This window comes from Salvelinus fontinalis, chromosome 36 (genome assembly GCF_029448725.1).
Source record: "Salvelinus fontinalis isolate EN_2023a chromosome 36, ASM2944872v1, whole genome shotgun sequence".
NCBI classification, from domain to species: Eukaryota; Metazoa; Chordata; class Actinopteri; order Salmoniformes; family Salmonidae; genus Salvelinus; species Salvelinus fontinalis.
In genome coordinates, this window is record NC_074700.1 from 31,635,300 (window position 1) to 31,655,327 (window position 20,028).

The 20,028-nt window shown below is 43.1% G+C and overlaps 1 long non-coding RNA gene across 1 annotated transcript; it reads left to right on the plus strand.

The window, feature by feature from the left end:
• Positions 1-6,467: 6,467 nt before the first annotated feature.
• LOC129835811 (uncharacterized) lies at positions 6,468-13,028 on the plus strand. Its single transcript, XR_008756540.1, has 3 exons — positions 6,468-6,557; positions 11,484-11,751; positions 12,037-13,028. It is a non-coding gene; the product is annotated as an uncharacterized LOC129835811 (long non-coding RNA).
• Positions 13,029-20,028: the final 7,000 nt, after the last annotated feature.

Genomic DNA, 20,028 nt, shown 5'->3' on the forward strand with positions numbered 1-20,028 from the left:
CCACCAGTGAAAGTGAGTGGTATTCACTGAACTCAGGCTGTAAAGGACACATTGATAAGCCACCAGTGAAAGTGAGTGGTATTCACTGAACTCAGGCTGTAAAGGACACATTGATAAGCCACCAGTGAAAGTGAGTGGTATTCACTGAACTCAGGCTGTAAAGGACACATTAATAAGCCACCAGTGAAAGTGAGTGGTATTCACTGAACTCAGGCTGTAAAGGACACATTGATAAGCCACCAGTGAAAGTGAGTGGTATTCACTGAACTCAGGCTGTAAAGGACACATTGATAAGCCACCAGTGAAAGTGAGTGGTATTCACTGAACTCAGGCTGTAAAGGACACATTGATAAGCCACCAGTGAAAGTGAGTGGTATTCACTGAACTCAGGCTGTAAAGGACACATTAATAAGCCACCAGTGAAAGTGAGTGGTATTCACTGAACTCAGGCTGTAAAGGACACATTGATAAGCCACCAGTGAAAGTGAGTGGTATTCACTGAACTCAGGCTGTAAAGGACACATTGATAAGCCACCAGTGAAAGTGAGTGGTATTCACTGAACTCAGGCTGTAAAGGACACATTGATAAGCCACCAGTGAAAGTGAGTGGTATTCACTGTATTCAGGCTGTAAAGGACACATTGATAAGCCACCAGTGAAAGTGAGTGGTATTCACTGAACTCAGGCTGTAAAGGACACATTGATAAGCCACCAGTGAAAGTGAGTGGTATTAACTGAACTCAGGCTGTAAAGGACACAGTGGGAACATTTGGAACAGAGGTATGAATAATTGAAAAAGACAAGTTTTTGACGATTACCAATCACTATGTCTTAACTTGATAGTGTGAATAACACCAGTGACTTAAGGATGAAGGTAATGTCATCTAAAACAATCATCTGTTTCCAGTACGTGGAACACTGTCCAAAATGTAAACAGATCCCAGTAAACGTTCTGAGGACCAGGACTATAAAAAAAGGAACAAGCTGATAAGCCAGCAGCAACTTTTTGAAAGACCTAGTGGATTTGCTAAGTGACTAAGATACTGTAGAAGAGTATTGAAAACAGCATATACATATGAGATGAGTAATGCCAGATATATGTAAACATTATTAAAGTGGCCAGTGATTCATAATCTATGTCTATTGGCAGCAGCCTCTAATGTGCTAGTGATGGCTGTTTAACAGTCTGGATGGCCTTGAGATAGAAGCTGTTTTTCAGTCTCTAGGTCCCAGCTTGATGCACCTGTACTGACCTCGCCTTCTGGATGGTAGCGGGGTGAAGAGGCAGTGGCTCGGGTGGTTGATGTTTTGTTGACGTTGGGTGAGAGGTTGTTTCCCAGGCATCACACTCCCAGAGCCCTCACTTCCTCCCTGTAGGCTGTCTCGTCATCGTTGGTAATCAAGCCTACTACTGTTGTGTCATCTGCATTCTTGATGATTGAGTAGGAGGTGTACTTGGCCACGCAGTCATGGGTGAACGGGGAGATCAGGAGGGGGCTGAACACGCACCCTTGTGGTGCCCCAGTGTTGAAGATCAGCGGAGTGGAGGTGATGTTTCCTACCTTCACCACCTGGGGACGACCCGTCAGGAAGTCCTCAAAGCCTGCAAAGAATGTGTTTATCCTGTCCGGAAGCAAGACGTCAGTCTCGGCGACGTTGCTGGTTTTCCTTTTGTAGTCCATGATTGTCCCTGCCACAAATGTCTCATGTCTGAGATGTTGAATTGCGACTCCACTTTATCTCTATAATGACATTTAGCTGGGTTTCAATGCCTTGTGAAGTGAATAACTGCACTGTTTATACTCTGCCATATTACCAGTCTCCTTGCCATGGTTAAATGTGGTGGTTCGGGCTTTCAGTTTCACCCAACCGCTCCCCGTTTCTTCAGCTGGTTGTTCAGTACAGCACCATTTCTATTCAACTGAACGCTCCATTACGTTTTAATGTACTGAACGTACTATTTAGTTTAATGTACTGAACATACTATTTAGTTTAATGTACTGAACATACTATTTAGTTTAATGTACTGAACATACTATTTAGTTTAATGTACTGAACATACTATTTAGTTTAATGTACTGAACATACTATTTAGTTTAATGTACTGAACATACTATTTAGTTTAATGTACTGAACATACTATTTAGTTTAATGTACTGAACATACTATTTAGTTTAATGTACTGAACATACTATATAGTTTAATGTACTGAACATACTATTTAGTTTAATGTACTGAACATACTATTTAGTTTAATGTACTGAACATACTATTTAGTTTAATGTACTGAACATACTATTTCGTTTTAATGTACTGAACAAAACTGGTCTAAAGTAGTGCACTACATAGGGAATAGGGTTCAAATAAGCCCTGGTCTAAAGTAGTGCACTACATAGGGAATAATGGTCAAATAGGCCCTGGTCTAAAGTAGTGCACTACATAGGGAATAGGGTTCAAATAAGCCCTGGTCTAAAGTAGTGCACTACATAGGGAATAATGGTCAAATAGGCCCTGGTCTAAAGTAGTGCACTACATAGGGAATAATGGTCAAATAGGCCCTGGTCTAAAGTAGTGCACTACATAGGGAATAGGGTTCAAATAGGCCTGGCCTAAAGTAGTGCACTACATAGGGAATAATGGTCAAATAGGTCCTGGTCTAAAGTAGTGCACTACATAGGGAATAGGGTTCAAATAGGTCCTGGTCTAAAGTAGAGCACTACATAGGGAATAATGGTCAAATAGGCCCTGGTCTAAAGTAGTGCACTACATAGGGAATAATGGTCAAATAGGTCCTGGTCTAAAGTAGTGCACTACATAGGGAATAATGGTCAAATAGGCCCTGGTCTAAAGTAGTGCACTACATAGGGAATAATGGTCAAATAGGCCCTGGTCTAAAGTAGTGCACTGCATAGGAAATAATGGTCAAATAGGCCCTGGTCTAAAGTAGTGCACTACATAGGGAATAGGGTTCAAATAGGCCCTGGTCTAAAGTAGTGCACTACATAGGGAATAGGGTTCAAATAGGTCCTGGTCTAAAGTAGTGCACTACATAGGGAATAATGGTCAAATAGGTCCTGGTCTAAAGTAGTGCACTACATAGGGAATAGGGTTCCATTTGGGACGAAGAAATACATTACTGACGTGGGAGAAAACATGGAGAACCCTGTACTCACCATGTTACCAATCTGTCACCAATCACTTTGCTGATCCATCAGAAACCAATAAATATCTCCAGGTCTGTTAAACAAAGTGATTTTCATTGTAACTGGGGTCACAGACAGACAGACAGACAGACAGACAGACAGACAGGCAGGCAGGCAGGCAGGCAGACAGGCACACTGTCTGCAGTGATTGTCATTATAATGTAATTTATTTATGTATTTATTTTCTGTTGTACAGAGTTGTCTACTGTTGTCTGTCGCCCCCCAGTGGTTCTTTGTTGTAAGAACGAACTTATTTCCGTCCCAAATAGTACCCTATTGTAGTGCACTATAAAGGGAATAGGGGCCATTAGGGACGTATGTAACTGGAATATGTTGTTGCACTACGTCCTAATGATTAGCTCTGGTCCAGGGTGTGACGTGCATCTTGATGGTGCTGAACCGTCTTGATGGATATAACACCCTGGACCAGAGCTACCTAACAATACACAGCTGGATAATAAGTCCTGTTATCTGATATTCTGAATAATGTTGTATTTTATACGTTGTTAAACTGATAAAAAAGGAGAAACCCGCACACTGCTCTTGCTAGTATCACTGCTCTTTATTCAGCTTTCCGTATCGGCCTCAAGGCCTTCGTCAGAGCTCTGTGAGTGTTAGTCGTTTCCACCCTTATGTAGACATTGCATCGAATGGGGTTGGAGTCGAGGGGAAATAAACATGTGTTACCAAATATAACAATGTGCATTTCATAAGTATTCTAATAAAGTGTGTACATAAAACGTATTAAACACGTCCAGGACCGGACCTGTACGTTCTGCCCCGGACCTGTACGTTCTGCCCCGGACCTTGACGTTCTTCCCCGGACCTGGACCTGAAGTCTGCTGCAGCTCAGCTTCAGATTGTCATATATAATTTTTGCTATTTTCTTTAACAAAGGATACGTGATACCCTCAGTGAATTCGAGCCCTGGTTTTAGTCAAACACACCAAGCCCTTCCCAGACACGGAGGTATTTAAATCAGAACCAAACACACCAAGCCCTTCCCAGACACGGAGGTATTTAATCAGAACCAAACACACCAAGCCCTTCCCAGACACGGAGGTATTTAATCAGAACCAAACACACCAAGCCCTTCCCAGACACGGAGGTATTTAATCAGAACCAAACACACCAAGCCCTTCCCAGACACGGAGGTATTTAATCAGAACCAAACACACCAAGCCCTTCCCAGACACGGAGGTATTTAATTCATTGACCTGGTTTTTGATTGGATTGAGGTCCGGCGACTGAGATGGCCATGGCTGAACATTGATTTAGTTGTCACAGAACCATTTCTGTGTGGATCTTGAGGTGTGTTTGGGGTCATTGTCTTGTTGGAAAGTCCACCTACGACCAAGTCCCAGCCTTCTGGCAGAGGCAACCAGATTGTCACCCACAATTGTCTGAAACTTGGCGGAATTCATTATGCCATCAATCTTAACCAGTGCCCCTGGACCTCTGGAATTAAAACAGCCCCAAAACATCACTAACCCCCCCCCCCCCTCCATATTTCACCGTGGGTATGAGGTGCCTCTCCTTGTATGCATCTCTGTTTCGACGTCAAACATGCCGATGCTGTATCTGACCAAAACGTTCAATTTTGGTGTCATCTGACCAGGGCACCTTCTTCCAGTCATAACTTAAATGACGTTTGAGAAACTCCAAGCGCTTGCGTCTGTGTCTTGTGGTCAGAAAGGGCTTTCTCTGGCAACCCTTCCAGAGAGCCTGTGGTTGTGGAGGTGGCGTCTGTGTCTTGGGGTCATTAAGGGCTTTCTTCTGGCAACCCTTCCAGAGAGCCTGTGGATGTGGAGGTGGCGTCTGTGTCTTGTGGTCAGAAAGGGCTTTCTTCTGGCAACCCTTCCAGAGAGCCTGTGGATGTGGAGGTGGCGTCTGATGGTGCTTTTTGAACCCTGGTGACCCCAAGACGCCACCAAGGCCTACAATTCTTTCACAGTGATTCTTGGGGATTTTGTTGCTTCTCTCACCATCCTCCCTATCCTGGGGGGCAAAATGCATTTGTGTCCACTATCCGTGAGGTTTTCAACTGTTCCATATCTTTAGAATGTTTTAATAATTGCCCTGACAGTGCTCAGTGGTTTATTCAATCGTTTGTGGATCTTCTTGTAGCCCTTACCAGATGTATGAAGGTCTACGACCATCTGTCTCTTTTGAACTGCCAGTTGTTTTCTTCATGGTGTTGGATGACAAAGGGATATTGGATGTGTGTTACCTCATTTTTATACCCTAGTGAAACAGGAAGTGATGTAATGGCTCAGTATAGTTCCTAAAGACTTAGATAAACTTAAATAAGTGGAATTTAATTTGTGGTTTAATTTTGGTAGATGTTATTTACAATAATCTTTAAGGGTGCCATTAATTGTGAAACCTTGATTTGGAGGACATTGATTTTTAATTAAATCAATAAATTATTTTGGTTGGTTCCATTGAAACATTAATAAAGTACAGTATTTCTCACATGTTGGTATTTTGAGTTTATCTCTGTAATTATAATTATTTGTTTAAGCACTGTTTGTGCATTGCCAGTCAGGGGTGCCAGTTAGTTTGGAGCCCACTGTATGTGTATTTATACTACCACAGTACCCAACCCTCTGATATGTGTATTTATACTACCACAGTACCCTCTGATATGTGTATTTATACTACCACAGTAGCCAACCCTCTGATATGTGTATTTATACTACCACAGTACCCAACCCTCTGATATGTGTATTTATACTACCACAGTACCCTCTGATATGTGTATTTATACTACCACAGTACCCTCTGATATGTGTATTTATACTACCACAGTACCCTCTGATATGTGTATTTATACTACCACAGTACCCTCTGATATGTGTATTTATACTACCACAGTACCCTCTGATATGTGTATTTATACTACCACAGTACCCTCTGATATGTGTATTTATACTACCACAGTACCCAACCCTCTGATCTGTGTATTTATACTACCACAGTACCCAACCCTCTGATATGTGTAATTATACTACCACAGTACCCTCTGATATGTGTATTTATACTACCACAGTACCCTCTGATATGTGTATTTATACTACCACAGTACCCTCTGATATGTGTATTTATACTACCACAGTACCCTCTGATATGTGTATTTATATTACCACAGTATCCTCTATGTGTATTTATACTACCACAGTACCCTCTGATATGTGTATTTATACTACCACAGTACCCTCTGATATGTGTATTTATACTACCACAGTACCCTCTGATAGCTACCTACAGAGCTCACAGTTCATCACTGTCCTTTCCCTGGTGGGGTGAAGACCAGAAGAGGGTGATGTCCTTCCTGTCTCAGAAAGTGCTGGGGTGAGTTTTTACATAATAAATGAGAAGCTTATAAATGGTCATTTAGTATTTTCTTCTCTCATGATCTATCAATGCCTCAATGTTCACCCAGTGGCGATTTTCTAACTAAATTGTTATATATTCTGTGATGATATCTGTATGAAGATGAGTCCTGTCTGGTATAATTAGAGGTCAAGACTGGACAAGGAGGGTTGGATAAACTCCTCTGTATGAAGATGAGTCCTGTCTGGTATAATTAGTGGTCAAGACTGGACAAGGAGGGTTGGATAAACTCCTCTGTATGAAGATGAGTCCTGTCTGGTATAATTAGTGGTCAAGACAGGACAAGGAGGGTTGGATAAACTCCTCTGTATAAAGATGAGTCCTGTCTGGTATAATTAGTGGTCAAGACTGGACAAGGAGGGTTGGATAAACTCCTCTGTATGAAGATGAGTCCTGTCTGGTATAATTAGTGGTCAAGACTGAACAAGGAGGGTTGGATAAACTCCTCTGTATGAAGATGAGTCCTGTCTGGTATAATTAGTGGTCAAGACTGGACAAGGAGGGTTGGATAAACTCCTCTGTATGTGGAACAGGTGTGACTATTTATCATGTGTAACAATTAAACCTCCCTATTGGCTGTGTGTTCCACATTCTAAAGTAGAACCATCATTTTACTTGCTGAAATATTGTCCAGAAATGACCTCATTGGACAGAAAGGGGAACTCCTCCCCACACGCATGTTGAACAAATATAATGTTTCCCTGAAACAAAGGATTCCTGTAGTTTCATGAAATAAGAAATATATTCATAGTATATCATACATCATACAAGCCAACGTTCAATAGCAACACTGCTATTGCTTGTTTAGTTTCTCTACATGACCAAGAGGTTTTTTTAAATCCATTGATGACTTTTAGTTTTATTGAAGAAGAAAAAGGGTTTTGAGTCCCTGAAGTAAATATACTTGCTGCTTCTCTTTTTGTTAAATTATTGACCTGTGGAACATTCACCTACTAGGTCAATTGTAACATTTAATATCCGCCACTTGGTTGAATTATAAATGACTGGTACGTCCTAGGAACATACTTAGTGTGTAATGGTAGCTGAGATATGATGTTAGATTAATAATATTTTTATACAAACTTAAATAATATTTTCATAATAAACTAAAGCCTAGAAGTGTTAGTTTGTTCCCCAGTCTCCTCTACTCTTACTGAGAAAAGGCCTCAACTGAAGAATCTACAGCTGCTGAGTCTGAGGTGTTAAACAGTCCAGTGCTGCTCTGACCACAGTGTTGTTAGGAACCACATTTTCTAACTCTACATACACAGCCTTGTGTCAACTCTTACTGTGAACTACTTCAGTTACTGGAAAAAAACTCAGCAGTGGTCAGACCACAATACATCAACATAAACAACACCAATAAATGAAACCATTATTAATATCTTCTGGTTTCCAATAATGAGAACTGAGTTCTGGTTAGTGACGTCTCCACCCTCACAAAGTTACAAGTTAACAGAGGATAGAGGGGGGGGGGGGGGGGGGCTGAGTTAAGTGTTAAGCCTTGTGGGATATTAATGAATGTGATCTCAGCAACCATAATTCCAGAACAATCCCACTGTTGTAATAGTGTGTTATACATGTAACCTTTTCTACCTGCAAATCAGTAATGAAGGAATAAAAAGGAGAGAGAGAGAAGGTGGAAGAGAGAGACGTGGATAGATAAGGGGGGAGAGAGGAGTTGAGGGAGAGAGATGGATGATAGATAAGGGGGGAGAGAGGAGTTGAGGGAGAGAGATGGATGGATGATAGATAAGGGGGGAGAGAGGAGTTGAGGGAGAGAGATGGATGATAAATAAGGGGGGAGAGAGGAGTTGAGGGAGAGAGATGGATGATAGATAAGGGGGAGAGAGGAGTTGAGGGAGAGAGCTGGATGATAGAGAAGGGGGAGAGAGGAGTTGAGGGAGAGAGATGGATGATAGATAAGGGGGGAGAGAGGAGTTGAGGGAGAGAGATGGATGATAGATAAGGGGGAGAGAGGAGTTGAGGGAGAGAGATGGATGATAGATAAGGGGGGAGAGGAGTTGAGGGAGAGAGATGGGTGATAGATAAGGGGGGAGAGAGGAGTTGAGGGAGAGAGATGGATGATAGATAAGGGGGGAGAGAGGAGTTGAGGGAGAGAGATGGATGGATGATAGATAAGGGGGGAGAGAGGAGTTGAGGGAGAGAGATGGATGATAGATAAGGGGGAGAGAGGAGTTGAGGGAGAGAGCTGGATGATAGATAAGGGGGAGAGAGGAGTTGAGGGAGAGAGATGGATAATAGATAAGGGGGGAGAGAGGAGTTGAGGGAGAGAGATGGATGATAGATAAGGGGGGAGAGAGGAGTTGAGGGAGAGAGATGGGTGATAGATAAGGGGGGAGAGAGGAGTTGAGGGAGAGAGATGGATGATAGATAAGGGGGGAGAGAGGAGTTGAGGGAGAGAGATGGATGATAGATAAGGGGGGAGAGAGGAGTTGAGGGAGAGAGATGGATGATAGATAAGGGGGAGAGAGGAGTTGAGGGAGAGAGCTGGATGATAGAGAAGGGGGAGAGAGGAGTTGAGGGAGAGAGATGGATGATAGATAAGGGGGGAGAGAGGAGTTGAGGGAGAGAGATGGATGATAGATAAGGGGGAGAGAGGAGTTGAGGGAGAGAGATGGATGATAGATAAGGGGGAGAGAGGAGTTGAGGGAGAGAGATGGATGGATGATAGACAGGGGCTAGAGAGGAGTGGGAGAAGGGGGGAAGAGGGATGGAGACTTGGTTCTGAGACAGCTGTATTCTTCAAAAATCTATAGATTTATCAGTAACTGAAATGACCTTCGAAATATTATTGTCAGGAAATACAATTCTTCAGGAAAGGCAACATGAACTAGAACTTCTGACAAATCAAATGTAAACCTGCTGTAGGTCTACTTCCTGGAACTGGTGTGACAAATCAAATGTAAACCTACTGTAGGTCTACTTCCTGGAACTGGTGTGACAAATCAAATGTAAACCTGCTGTAGGTCTACTTCCTGGAACTGGTGTGACAAATCAAATGTAAACCTGCTGTAGGTCTACTTCCTGGAACTGGTGACAAATCAGTCAGACTATAGAATACACCAAGTTGTTGGACACATCTTCCTCCGTTTCATTCAGTTGGAAACATCTTCCTCCGCTTCATTCAGTTGGACACATCTTCCTCCGTTTCATTCAGTTGGACACATCTTCCTCTGTTTCATTCAGTTGGACACATCTTCCTCCGTGTCATTCAGTTGGACACATCTTCCTCCGTTTCATTCAGTTGGACACATCTTCCTCCGTTTCATTCAGTTGGACACATCTTCCTCCGTTTCATTCAGTTGGACACATCTTCCTCCGTTTCATTCAGTTGGACACATCTTCCTCCGTTTCATTCAGTTGGACACATCTTCCTCCGTTTCGTTCAGTTGGACACATCTTCCTCCGTTTCGTTCAGTTGGACACATCTTCCTCCGTTTCGTTCAGTTGGACACATCTTCCTCCGTTTCGTTCAGTTGGACACATCTTCCTCCGTTTCGTTCAGTTGGACACATCTTCCTCCGTTTCGTTCAGTTGGACACATCTTCCTCCGTTTCGTTCAGTTGGACACATCTTCCTCCGTTTCGTTCAGTTGGACACATCTTCCTCCGTTTCGTTCAGTTGAACACATCTTCCTCCGTTTCGTTCAGTTGGACACATCTTCCTCCGTTTCGTTCAGTTGGACACATCTCCCTCCGTTTCGTTCAGTTGGACACATCTTCCCCCGTTTCGTTCAGTTGGACACATCTTCCCCCGTTTCGTTCAGTTGGACACATCTTCCCCCGTTTCGTTCAGTTGGACACATCTTCCCCCGTTTCGTTCAGTTGGACACATCTTCCCCCGTTTCGTTCAGTTGGACACATCTTCCCCCGTTTCGTTCAGTTGGACACATCTTCCCCCGTTTCGTTCAGTTGGACACATCTTCCTCCGTTTCGTTCAGTTGGACACATCTTCCCCCGTTTCGTTCAGTTGGACACATCTTCCTCCGTTTCGTTCAGTTGGACACATCTTCCTCCGTTTCATTCAGTTGGACACATCTTCCTCCGTTTCATTCAGTTGGACACATCTTCCTCCGTTTCATTCAGTTGGACACATCTTCCTCCGTTTCATTCAGTTGGACACATCTTCCTCCGTTTCATTCAGTTGTAATCATATCTGTAATGTATGTGAGGCCTTTGAGACTTCATACTAAATATGTTGACTTGCTGGTCAAGGGAAATGCAAGTTTACTTCTTTGAGTTGTTGAGTCAGAGACGCTAAGCCTTGTGGGATATTAATGAATGTGAACTCAGCAACCGTAATTCCAGAACAGTCCCACTGTTGTAATAGTGTGATGTGTATCTTCTGACAGACTCTATGCTGAGTAAAGTCATGTTTTTATCCTAAAACGTTGTTCTACCAGAACCAAAGTGTGGATGCAGTCACTATTTAGAGCAGTCTAATCTCATTAACCCAGAACTATAGTCTTGTGTGATTAAGTTCTGGGTCCATACGTGTTAGAAACTACAGTAGGTGAGTCACATGTTATTTGTTACAGCAGTTTCCATGGAAACATACAGAGGGGTTTATGCAAATCAACCCTTTCTGTCTTGACATCTGAAGGAGGAGTCTCTGAAAAACTATTTAAAGCAGTCTGTCCTGACTCAGATCAACAGTCTCCAGTCTACCAACTGGTCTCTGTTATAACTATTTAAATCAGTCTGTCCTGACTCAGCTCAACAGTCTCCAGTCTACCAACTGGTCTCTGTAACTTCATCTTTGTCTCTGTGGTGTACAGTCTTCAGGTGATGATGGGGGTATTGAATCATCTCTCTACTCTCCTCCTTCTCTCTCTCCTTCTTCCTGCTCTCTCTCATGTAGTGGAGAGGTTTGATCCAGAGTGCACTGAGTTCTTCATGGAGGGGACACCTCCAAATCTCCCAGGTATTTTGGTTGGTGGAGAAGTCCAGGACCAGAACCACTACAAGATGATTTGCCAGAAGTACAGGAACATCTACAGGTTTGCAACTCTCTACAACACGACCAACAGGATCCCTGTGTTCTCAGCCTACACCTTCTCTGGTGATACAAGTCAAAAAAAAAAAAAAAAAAAAAGTTCAAAAGACCAAAATGGATGATTGAACCTCAGGTAATTTTAACATATTTTCAAATCGACATTTAATGCCAAGGTTGAACAATAACCTTCAATAGACAATTACTACTGTCTGTCTAGCAAGATGACATGTCAATTACTACTGTCTGTCTAGCAAGATGACATGTCAATTACTACTGTCCTTGTTTTGCAAGCTTACATGTCTATATCGTTCCATACAGAGATAGTTTGGAAAGTAACTGTCAAAGTATGATACATATATTTTTGATATATGCTACTATAGCTACTTCTGCTATTGAGATAAAACATGTGCTTTTATAGTTTTGAATGAATCAAGTTTACACCTTCACTGGTCCTGGGGGCCCCAGACCAAAAAATAAATCCTGGATGATAGAGCCCCAGGTAGGACTAATGTTTGTCATATAACATAACATGTGTATTTGTTTACTGGTATATATCACAGACAGTTATGTTACCTAGTCAGTCCTGGATGATAGAGCCCCAGGTAGGACTAATCTCTATTCATTCAACATGTGTATTTGTTTACAGCTATAGACATACAGTATCTTTGAGACACCTTTATTACAAGCCTTTGGTTCATCCACACTTTCAGCTTATGTCTGGATTGTTAAATTGTGACTTTTTTAAATTAGTTATTGTATGAGCTTGTTAATGAGTTGTAATGTCTAAACTAGTTAGAGTTGTAATGTCTAAACTAGTTAAAGAGTTGTAATGTCTAAACTAGTTAAAGAGTTGTAATGTCTAAACTAGTTAAAGAGTTGTAATGTCTAAACTAGTTAAAGAGTTGTAATGTCTAAACTAGTTAAAGAGTTGTAATGTCTAAACTAGTTAAAGAGTTGTAATGTCTAAACTAGTTAAAGAGTTGTAATGTCTAAACTAGTTAAAGAGTTGTAATGTCTAAACTAGTTAAAGAGTTGTAATGTCTAAACTAGTTAAAGAGTTGTAATGTCTAAACTAGTTAAAGAGTTGTAATGTCTAAACTAGTTAAAGAGTTGTAATGTCTAAACTAGTTAAAGAGTTGTAATGTCTAAACTAGTTAAAGAGTTGTAATGTCTAAACTAGTTAAAGAGTTGTAATGTCTAAACTAGTTAAAGAGTTGTAATGTCTGAACTAGTTAAAGAGTTGTAATGTCTAAACTAGTTAAAGAGTTGTAATGTCTAAACTAGTTAAAGAGTTGTAATGTCTGAACTAGTTAAAGAGTTGTAATGTCTAAACTAGTTAAAGAGTTGTAATGTCTAAACTAGTTAAAGAGTTGTAATGTCTGACTGATGTTTCTGCAGCTCGAAGATGAAATGGAGTAGTATAAAACACATATCAGAGGGTACTGTGGTAGTATAAATACACATATCAGAGGGTTGGGTACTGTGGTAGTATAAATACACATATCAGAGGATACTGTGGTAGTAAAAATACACATATCAGAGAGTACTGTGGTAGTAAAAATACACATATCAGAGGGTTGGGTACTGTGGTAGTATAACTACACATATCAGAGGGTACTGTGGTAGTATAAAAACACATATAATAGGGTACTGTGGTAGTATAAATTCACATATCAGAGGGGACTGTGGTAGTATAAATAAACATATCAGAGGGTTGGGTACTGTGGTAGTATAAATACAGATATCAGAGGGTACTGTGGTAGTATAAATACACATATCAGAGGGTACTGTGGTAGTATAAATACAAATATCAGAGGGTTGGGTATTGTGGTAGTATAAATACACATATCAGAGGATACTGTGGTAGTAAAAATACACATATCAGAGAGTACTGTGGTAGTATAAATACACATATCAGAGGGTTGGGTACTGTGGTAGTATAAATACACATATCAGAGGGTACTGTGGTAGTATAAATACAAATATCAGAGGGTTGGGTATTGTGGTAGTATAACTACACATATCACAGGGTACTGTGGTAGTATAAATACACATATCAGAGGGTACTGTGGTAGTATAAATACACATATCAGAGGGTTGGGTACTGTGGTAGTATAAATACACATATCAGAGGGTACTGTGGTAGTATAAATACAAATATCAGAGGGTTGGGTATTGTGGTAGTATAAATACACATATCAGAGGGAACTGTGGTAGTATAAAATCACATGTCAGAAGGTACTGTGGTAGTATAAATACACATAGAGGATACTGTGTTAGAAAAAATACACATATCAGAGTGTACTGTGGTAGTATAAATACACAAATCAGAGGGTTGGGTACTGTGGTAGTATAAATACACATATCAGAGGGTTGGGTACTGTGGTAGTATAAATACAAATATCAGAGGGTTGGGTATTGTGGTAGCATAAATACACATATCAGAGGGTACTTTGGTAGTATAAATACACATATATGAGGATTGGGTACTGTGGTAGTATAAATACACATATCAGAGGGTACTGTGGTAGTATAAATACACATGTCAGAGGGAACTGTGGTAATATAAATACACATATCAGAGGGTACTGTGGTAGTATAAATACACATATCGGAGGGTTGGGTACTGTGGTAGTATAAATACACATATCAGAGGGTACTGTTGTAGTATAAATACACATATCAGAGGGTACTGTGGTAATATAAATACACATATCAGAGGGTACTGTGGTAGTATAAATACACATATCAGAGGGCACTGTGGTAATATAAATATACATATCAGAGGGTACTGTGGTCGTATAAATACGCATATCAGAGGTTTGGGTACTGTGGTAGTATAAATACACATATCAGAGGGTACTGTGGTAGTATAAATACACATATCAGAGGGTACTGTGGTAGTATAAATACACATATCAGAGTGTACTGTGGTAGTATAAATAAACATATCAGAGGGTACTGTGGTAGTATAAATACACATAACAGAGGGTTGGGTACTGTGGTAATATAAATACACATATCAGAGGGTACTGTGGTAGTATAAATACACATATCAGAGGGTACTGTGGTAGTATAAATACACACAGTATACTCCCCCTCTTATCCTCTCTCTCGTCCCCCTTCTTTCTCCTATCTCCTCCCTCTCTCTTCCCCCTTCTCCCACTCCTCGCTCTATCTCCATCTTCTCTATCCTCTCTCTTCCCCCTTCTCCCACTCCCCTCTCTTCCCCCTCTTCTCTCAATCCTCGCTCTCTCCCTCGCTTTTCCCCTTTCTCTATCCTCAGTCTCTCTCTTCACCCCTCTCCCACTCCTCCCTTTTCATTCCTTCGTTAGTAATGTTACGTGTATGATTTCCAGGTAGTAATGTTACATGTGTGATTTCCAGGTAGAAATATAACAAGTGTGATTTCCAGTTAGAAATCTTACAGGTGTGATTTCCAGGTAGAAATGTTACAGGTGTGATTTCCAGGTAGAAATGTTACAGGTGTGATTTCCAGGTAGAAATGTTACAGGTGTGATTTCCAGGTAGTAATGTTACAGGTGTGATTTCCAGGTAGAAATGTAACAAGTGTGATTTCCAGTTAGAAATCTTACAGGTGTGATTTCCAGGTAAAAATGTTACAGGTGTGATTTCCAGGTAAAAATGTTACAGGTGTGATTTCCAGGTAGAAATGTTACAGGTGTGATTTCCGGGTAGAAATGTTACAGGTGTGATTTCCAGGTAGTAATGTTACAGGTGTGATTTCCAGGTAGTAATGTTACAGGTGTGATTTCCAGGTAGTAATGTTACAGGTGTGATTTCCAGGTAGAAATGTTACAGGTGTGATTTCCAGGTAGAAATGTTACAGGTGTGATTTCCAGGTAGTAATGTTACAGGTGTGATTTCCAGGTAGAAATGTTACAGGTGTGATTTCCAGGTAGAAATGTTACAGGTGTGATTTCCAGGTAGAAATGTTACAGGTGTGATTTCCAGGTAGTAATGTTACAAGTGTGATTTCCAGGTAGTAATGTTACAGGTGTGATTTCCAGGTAGAAATGTTACAGGTGTGATTTCCAGGTAGAAATGTTACAGGTGTGATTTCCAGGTAGTAATGTTACAGGTGTGATTTCCAGGTAGTAATGTTACAGGTGTGATTTCCAGGTAGTAATGTTACAGGTGTGATTTCCAGGTAGTAATGTTACAGGTGTGATTTCCAGGTAGAAATGTTACAGGTGTGATTTCCAGGTAGAAATGTTACAGGTGTGATTTCCAGGTAGACATGTTACAGGTGTGATTAGCAGGTAGAAATGTTACAGGTGTGATTAGCAGGTAGTAATGTGACACGTGTGATTAGCAGGTAGTAATGTTACAGGTGTGATTTCCAGGTAGTAATGTTACAGGTGTGAATTCCAGGTAGTAATGTTCCATGTATGATTAGCAGGTAGTAATGTTACATGTGTGATTTCCCGGTAGTAATGTTACAGGTTTGATTTCCAGGTAGAAATGTTTACATTTACATTACATTTAAGTCATTTAGCAGACGCTCTTATCCAGAGCGACTTACAAGTTGGTGCATTCACCATATGATGTCCAGTGGAACAACTAACTCTAACATCTAACTCTAAGGGGGGGGGGGGGGGGGGGGGGGGTTAGAAGGATTACTTTATCCTATCCTAGGTATTCCTTAAAGAGGTGGGGTTTCAGGTGTCTCCGGAAGGTGGTGATTGATTCCGCTGACCTGGCGTCGTGGGGGAGTTTTTTCCACCATTGGGGTGCCAGAGCAGCGAACAGTTTTGACTGGGCTGAGCGGGAACTGTACTTCCTCAGAGGTAGGGAGGCGAGCAGGCCAGAGGTGGATGAACACAGTGCCTTTGTTTGGGTGTAGGGCCTGATCAGAGCCTGAAGGTACGGAGGTGCCGTTCCCCTCACAGCTCCGTAGGCAAGCACCATGGTCTTGTAGCGGATGCGAGCTTCAACTGGAAGCCAGTGGAGAGAGCGGAGGAGCAGGGTGACGTGAGAGAACTTGGGAAGGTTGAACACCAGACGGGCTGCGGCGTTCTGGATGAGTTGTAGGGGTTTAATCACACAGGCAGGGAGCCCAGCCAACAGCGAGTTGCAGTAATCCAGACGGGAGATGACAAGTGCCTGGATTAGGACCTGCGCCGCTTCCTGTGTGAGGCAGGGTCGTACTCTGCGAATGTTGTAGAGCATGAACCTACAGGAACGGGTCACCTCCTTGATGTTGGTTGAGAACGACAGGGTGTTGTCCAGGATCACGCCAAGGTTCTTAGCGCTCTGGGAGGAGGACAGAATGGAGTTGTCAACCGTGATGGCAAGATCATTGAACGGGCAGTCCTTCCCCGGGAGGAAGAGCAGCTCCGTCTTGCCGAGGTTCAGCTTGAGGTGGTGATCCGTCATCCACACTGATATGTCTGCCAGACATGCAGAGATGCGATTCGCCACCTGGTTATCAGAAGGGGGAAAGGAGAAGATTAATTGTGTGTCGTCTGCATAGCAATGATAGGAGAGACCATGTGAGGATATGACAGAGCCAAGTGACTTGGTGTATAGCGAGAATAGGAGAGGGCCTAGAACAGAGCCCTGGGGGACACCAGTGGTGAGTGCACGTGGTGCGGAGACAGATTCTCGCCACGCCACCTGGTAGGAGCGACCTGTCAGGTAGGACGCAATCCAAGCGTGGGCCGCGCCGGAGATGCCCAACTCGGAGAGGGTGGAGAGGAGGATCTGATGGTTCACAGTATCAAAGGCAGCCGATAGGTCTAGAAGGATGAGAGCAGAGGAGAGAGAGTTAGCTTTAGAAGTGCGGAGCGCCTCCGTGACACAGAGAAGAGCAGTCTCAGTTGAATGACTAGTCTTGAAACCTGACTGATTTGGATCAAGAAGGTCATTCTGAGAGAGATAGCAGGAGAGCTGGCCAAGGACGGCACGTTCAAGAGTTTTGGAGAGAAAAGAAAAAAGGGATACTGGTCTGTAGTTGTTGACATCAGAGGGATCGAGTGTAGGTTTTTTCAGAAGGGGAGCAACTCTCGCTCTCTTGAAGGCGGAAGGGACGTATCCAGCGGTCAAGGATGAGTTGATGAGCGAGGTGAGGTAAGGGAGAAGGTCTCCGAAAATGGTCTGGAGAAGAGAGGAGGGGATAGGGTCAAGCGGGCAGGTTGTTGGGCGGCCGGCCATCACAAGACGCGAGATTTCATCTGGAGAGAGAGGGGAGAAAGAGGTCAAAGCACAGGGTGGGACAGTGTGAGCAGAACCAGCGGTGTCGTTTGACTTAGCAAACGAGGATCGGATGTCGTCGACCTTCTTTTCAAAATGGTTGACGAAGTCATCTGCAGAGAGGGAGGAGGGGGGGGGGGGAGGAGGATTCAGGAGGGAGGAGAAATTGGCAAAGAGCTTCCTAGGGTTAGAGGCAGATGCTTGGAATTTAGAGTGGTAGAAAGTGGCTTTAGCAGCAGAGACAGAAGAGGAGAATGTAGAGAGGAGGGAGTGAAAGGATGCCAGGTCCGCAGGGAGGCGAGTTTTCCTCCATTTCCGCTCGGCTGCCCGGAGCCCTGTTCTGTGAGCTCGCAATGAGTCGTCGAGCCACGGAGCAGGAGGGGAGGACCGAGCCGGCCTGGAGGATAGGGGACATAGAGAGTCAAAGGATGTAGAAAGGGAGGAGAGGAGGGTTGAGGAGGCAGAATCAGGAGATAGGTTGGAGAAGGTTTGAGCAGAGGGAAGAGATGATAGGATGGAAGAGGAGAGAGTAGCGGGGGAGAGAGAGCGAAGGTTGGGACGGCGCGATACCATCCGAGTAGGGGCAGTGTGGGAAGTGTTGGATGAGAGCGAGAGGGAAAAGGATACAAGGTAGTGGTCGGAGACTTGGAGGGGAGTTGCAATGAGATTAGTGGAAGAACAGCATCTAGTAAAGATGAGGTCAAGCGTATTGCCTGCCTTGTGAGTAGGGGGTGAAGGTGAGAGGGTGAGGTCAAAAGAGGAGAGGAGTGGAAAGAAGGAGGCAGAGAGCAATGAGTCAAAGGTAGACGTGGGGAGGTTAAAGTCACCCAGAACTGTGAGAGGTGAGCCATCCTCAGGAAAGGAGCTTATCAAGGCATCAAGCTCATTGATGAACTCTCCAAGGGAACCTTGGGGGCGATAAATGATAAGGATGTTAAGCTTGAAAGGGCTGGTAACTGTGACAGCATGGAATTCAAAGGAGGCGATAGACAGATGGGTCAGGGGAGAAAGAGAGAATGTCCACTTGGGAGAGATGAGGATCCCAGTGCCACCACCCCGCTGACCAGAAGCTCTCGGGGTGTGCGAGAACACGTGGGCAGACGAGGAGAGAGCAGTAGGAGTAGCAGTGTTATCTGTGGTAATCCATGTTTCCGTCAGTGCCAAGAAGTCGAGGGACTGGAGGGAAGCATAGGCTGAGATGAACTCTGCCTTGTTGGCCGCAGATCGGCAGTTCCAGAGGCTGCCGGAGACCTGGAACTCCACGTGGGTCGTGCGCGCTGGGACCACCAGGTTAGAGTGGCAGCGGCCACGCGGTGTGACGCGTTTGTATGGTCTGTGCAGAGAGGAGAGAAGAGGGATAGACAGACACATAGTTGACAGGCTACAGAAGAGGCTACGCTAATGCAAAGGAGATTGGAATGACAAGTGGACTACACGTCTCGAATGTTCAGAAAGTTAAACTTACGCTGCAAGAAATCTTATTGACTAAAAATGATACAGTGCTGCTGAAGTAGGCTAGCTAGCAGTGGCTGCGTTGTTGACTTAGTTTGAAAGTGTAGCTGGCTAGGTAGCCTCGGTAGCTGGCTAGGTAACCTCGACAATTACTCAAAAACGACACAATTATCTTGACAGCAAAGACAACTATGTAGCTAGCTAACACTACACTAACCAAGTCGTTCCGTTGTAATGTAATAGTCTCTACAGTGCTGCTATTCGGTAGACGGTAGACGTTGGCTAGCTGGCTAGCTGCTGGCTAGCTAGCAGTGTTTCCTACGTTAGGAGGGACGACAAATAGCTGGCTAGCTAACCTCGGTAAATTACGATAATTACTGTAATCTACACAATTATCTTGGATACGAAGACAGCAAAGACAACTATGTAGCTAGCTAACACTACGCTAATCAAGTCGTTCCGTTGAATGTAATAGTTTCTACAGTGCTGCTATTCGGTAGACGTTGGCTAGCTGTTGGCTAGCTAGCAGTGTTCCTACGTTAAGAAGGACGACAAATAGCTGGCTAGCTGACCTCGGTAAATTAAGATAATCACTCTAAAACTACACACTCTAAACTACACAATTATCTTGGATACGAAGACAGCAAAGACAACTATGTAGCTAGCTAACACTACGCTAATCAAGTCGTTCCGTTGAATGTAATAGTTTCTACAGTGCTGCTATTCGGTAGACGTTGGCTAG